General features: G+C 39.4%; 2 protein-coding genes across 3 annotated transcripts in view; one reads left to right on the forward strand and one right to left on the reverse strand.

The window, feature by feature from the left end:
* LOC138042131 (major facilitator superfamily domain-containing protein 12-like) overlaps positions 1–3,083 on the reverse strand; it is a 30,471-nt gene extending 27,388 nt beyond the window's left edge. Inside the window, exons 1-2 of the mRNA XM_068887915.1 lie at positions 2,795–3,083; positions 1,263–1,699 (exon numbers count right to left, since the gene is read on the reverse strand). The gene's annotated coding sequence lies outside the window, so the exon portion shown is untranslated. The remainder of the gene's footprint in view (positions 1–1,262; positions 1,700–2,794) is intronic.
* Positions 1–5,000, forward strand: part of LOC138042149 (uncharacterized) — an 83,752-nt gene that overhangs the window by 40,152 nt on the left and 38,600 nt on the right. The window lies entirely within an intron of this gene.

Consider the following 5,000-nt stretch of genomic DNA (forward strand, 5'->3'; position numbering starts at 1 on the left):
CAACATCATTCAACATCATTCAACAAAAATCGAACGGATGTTGAAGCAAATGTTGAAGGAAGCCGTCTGCCTTGGCCTTTACCAGAGTTGAGGTTATGAAATGGTGCGTGCATTTGAAGATAAATTTTCTAATTCCCTCCAAACCTTCACAGTGTTCACAACAATTTTATTTCTGAAAGGTTGGTTCACACTTTCCATCCCGAAATGATTGAATGACGTTCTATTAGCCGTCCTTGCCACGGTTGTCCTTCCGATGTTATAGCAGATATTACTTTCCCCAGAGTTCTTGCTCAGCTAGGTCATATGGCATGAATAAAACAAAAATATTTTAAACTTTTTCCTTGTGACAAATGGGATGACTTCAGAGCACAAGAATTTCTAATCGGTTAAACTTTGGGACGGACCATTTTTCCAAGCAAAAATCAAAAGGCTTTCAATTTTTTTTTTTTTTTTTGCCAGAAACGCCCTAAAATTCCCGAAAGTTGAATCCAGTGTAACCTTAAAGGTTACTACTCTCGCGATAGAAAGATGACAGGCGGTGCACGGAAAGCTCCGGGCAGCAGAACATTTCAACTTTTGCGCAAACATTCGGTCGATTTTGTTCAACGATGTTGACTGCTGGGGTGGGAATACGGTTTCAACATCGGCTCAACTTCGAATTCAACGCAACGGTTTCGAACGGACATCGCTTTTTAATAAAATCGACCGATGTTAAAGCCGTTGGCTCAATGGAGTAGACGAGGTTAAAATAAACAACTGGGCTCGGTTGTTCGAAAGTCGATTAACTTAATCCAGGATTAGCGTAAACTTTTGTTTTACGTTTTCAAATTTTGGTGAAAGTTTCTTTCGCTTATTTTTGTTTTTCAAGATTGACTTCTTCTAATGTAAAGTTTTGACAACTGATCAGCGTTGAACAGCATTTGGGAGTTGAGAAATAAACTCCTTGGTTAATTTTTAATCTGCGATTCGCGTTAATCGGTTTTTGAACAACCGGGTCCTGGAGTTCATGTGTTCATGTGTTTAATCGAAACCAGTAGAATCCGCAAAAAATAACAACTTAAAATTTAACGATATTAATCGAAGAATAATTGCAAATAATCGCGTAGACACGTGTAAAAACGTGGTTTGAAAACTAAGCAATAAACCATAGCTCAATTGAGAATCATAATGCGCTATGAAGATGAGACACTGAGGAAAAGCCTTAACGTAAAAGAACTGAACTCTAAAATGGCTAAGCCAAAGAATGAAAAGAAAAGACTTACTTTGGTCTGGCTCCTAATATACCGGTAGATGATAAATCCAACATAAAACAGTGAAAAACTTGATAGCTCGTAGCCACTAGCGAGGTAGCAAGAACACTAACTCGAGAGTGAAACCAAGTCCTCGTTTTTAAAGCAAAAAATAACGGAAATAGCGACTGAAGCGCTACGTAATTAACTATCTTGTTTAAGCTAATGCTGTGTTTACACTCAAGCGTTTACCAAGGTAAACACCCTGGCTCATTTGTACAGTGTTTATACTGGCTCAAATAACTAAGGTAAATCTGTCATCAATCATGGCGGCAAATTCTAAATCCACGCATAAAATGCTCGCGTTTAAAAGAAAAGCTGTGGCTCTTGTAGTCCTCGCGTTCTATTTTCTTGTTCTTGATCAGCAAACCCAGGAATCGAGATTGCAGCAGCTCTTACTTTTGCAGCACCTAAAGAGGTCGAGACGAAAGCGATTAATTCTGTTACAAATTGCCCTTCGCAAGACAAGGGGCCAACTGAAAAACATGGCCTGGACTCTGGACTGGACTTTGGACTGGACTCTGGACTGGACCCTGGACTGGACTTTATTAAACGAAGTTAATCTTTAACCAATAATATAACGATTAACCGTTTCTATTTGATTATTAACCAGCGAGAATGAGAATGAGAATGGATGTCTTTTTCAAAGGGATCATAAACGAAAAATCTAACAATGCTGCCCAGTAACTTTCAATCAAGTCAAGCTACTATTACGTGAACACTGTCACGTGATGACTTCAAACTTCGCAGCGTTAAAGCAATCGTAGCAAAGCGTATAAGTGGCGGGGTTTGTAACGTTAATTTACCGCTGTAAACAACTGAAGTGCTTAGTTTGCAGTTCTAGCTGGTTCAATTGTAGAAATAGTGCGCAAAGCGATCGCGGTTAACATATCGAATATATTGAATTGGACTACATTCCTTAGGGTGCGTTCGATTGACCGTATTCCGGAATAGGATACGTGGAATAGAAGTTAAAAATCCTTCGTTTTGATGGAGATTCACATCAAAATTGTCAAACACCTGCTAAAATGCTATTTCAAACATATCTTTCTTATCCTTGTTGCTTCAAAACGCCAAACATGCCGTTTTAAATCATGACTCCGCGTATTCGTATTCCGGAATAGGGTCAATCGAACGCACCCTTATATTCTTTAGACAGCGCACCCATGAGATATATCGTCGTCACAGTGTTCACGTAATAGTAGCTTGACTTGATTGAAAGTTACTGGGCAGCATTGTTAGATTTTTCGTTTATGTTCCCTTTGAACAAGACATCCATTCTCATTCTCATTCTCGCTGGTTAATAATTAAATAGAAACGGTTAATCGTTATATTATTGGTTAAATATTAACTTCGTTTAATAAAGTCCAGTCCAGGGTCCAGTCCAGAGTCCAGTCCAGAGTCCAGTCCATGTTTTCCAGTTGGCCAAGACAAGGCGCGTTAGACGTGCGTGGTCGTGGCCGAGAAACCAATTCTGGTTTGAAGCTCTATTAAACGGAAATTACCTTCTTCGTAGACCGAAACCAGACGTGGAAACTTGGTCGAAAACCTGGTCTTGAAAACGTGATCGAATAAGCCTGACGCAATCCCGACACCACAGGATGTGAAATTCTATGCGACCGCGAGCGGATGTATCTGTCATCCAAACCTTGGTTACCGACCTTAACCATGCCTGCTCGCAGAGTAGACCGAACTTTTACCTTAGTTAACTTTCTATTGTCTTGAGCGGTGTTTACTACGGTATTAGTTGGCGTTAACACACGCAAAATATTAACCTAGGTAAGTAAACTCCAATACCTCGGTAGCACGCTCAAGTCTAAACACGGCATAATTAGCTAGGATCAGCCAGTCCCTTAAGTAACATTGCAAACAGAAATAGGAAACAGTGTCACGCAATTTCAAACACAATCTACTCTGTAAGAAGACCTACAATCCTCTCTGTAAGCGTTACAGTCCATACTGAAACGAATCTTACAGTTCGCACTCTAAGCAGTTTTAAAGCCCAAACTGTAAGTGGTTTTACAGTCCACGCAGTAAGCAATCTTACACTCTGCACTGTAAGCAATTTTAAAACAGTCTGCAATGTAAGCATAATTGTTGAGGGATTGGCGGTCGTAGGCGCGCACTCGAATTTAGCTAGGCTCATGTATCTACCGCAAATATTTACCACAAGCTTTTCCGCCTTTGTTGATCAGAGTATTAGGATAACGTTTATGTAACTTTTCAAGCTCTTTGGAGAGCCATAGCTGTACTTGGCACCCAAAGCATTCTCTCGAAAGGACTTTACTCAGACGAACCTTGTTACTTTTTTTATAACATTCATTTATTCGACTTGTTTAGGTGCTACGCCCGGGGCACGTAATCATAGACCCAAGCTGTCACCTCATTGTCCCTTATTCTTCAAAGGAAATGTAATGATTAACCAATCACAGCTCAGCAAGAGCATATTTGAACGCCAGTTATTAACAGTTCAATGAAATGAATGAAATGAAATGACTGTTTATTCACAAATCCTTAGGAAAGTGAAAAGGAGATAAAGGAGGTTAGCCCTATCTAGTTTATCTCCTGATCATACAATAAATTAATAACATTAATAATTATTAAGGGGGCAGCGTTGGGTGCCGGCAATGGCAGAGTAATGAAGTTCCATGCCCGAATGAAGAAGTTAAAAAGCTGAAGCTGTATCTACAAAATCTGTCCCGTAACACAAGTATCATATTAAGACAATAGTGCTGGACTCTTGATCAAGAATTTCGAATGATGTTTTTATATCTGAGCTGGCCACCCCATTCGCCAGCAGCATTGTTGCTTTCCCCAATCTTCATCTGCTGCAAAATGTCAGGGTGGAGGCCAAACGTTCATAATTTCGGGAAAACGTAATTTGCGTCAGCGCTCAAAAAAGATAAGAAATCAGATAAATCGACTATTTCCTGTAATCCTATTCGGGAATAATCGGGCAAGATACCGGATGACCAATACATTGTCACTCGTGTGATGTCTTGAAAGTTCTCAAATTGCATTCGCCGTACGATTTCCTATACTTCCTGTTCACTTCAAAAGTCGGGCTGAAATTTGGTGTTGGACAAAAATGATTGCGTTTATTTACTTTCAAATTATTTTTTGTCTGTGAGAAACAGCTATTGAGCAAGTTCTGGAAAGAGAGAAGTAAATCATCTGTGTTATGAAGAAGAACAACCAGGCGTTAAACTGAGGGAGCTAATGATTATTTAACGGTTGGCTATGACTTGTCGAGCCCTTCGTTGACACGATTTTTAAAATTTATTTATTCTTTTATCTTGCATTGACGCTGAATTGCAATGAAAGGCCAGATACAGTGGTTTATACAGCGTAGGTCGTGGTACAGTGGTTTACACGAAGTGCTATACCTGACGAATACGATGAATATTTCATTCAATCAATTTTATTCATTTTATTCGTAACAGATTACAAAGTTAGCGAAAGTTACAATGGAGAAATGTCGTGACTAAAATATTTATCATTCTTAACACAATCTTAGGCTGGTTATGTTCAACTTTCACAGCTTTTTAACATTAACCCAGGCACAGTTACAATGGTCAAACGAATCACTTCAATGTCTAGATCCAGTTTTGGCTTTAAAACGGGTCCCGTACTGAAGTGACTTTTTAGCGAATAATAGTCGAACAGTGTCGCCGATCAGTAGGCTTCTGAAAGACTGCATGCGTATTGTTA

This window comes from Montipora capricornis, chromosome 3 (genome assembly GCF_036669925.1).
Source record: "Montipora capricornis isolate CH-2021 chromosome 3, ASM3666992v2, whole genome shotgun sequence".
Taxonomy (NCBI): Eukaryota; Metazoa; Cnidaria; class Anthozoa; order Scleractinia; family Acroporidae; genus Montipora; species Montipora capricornis.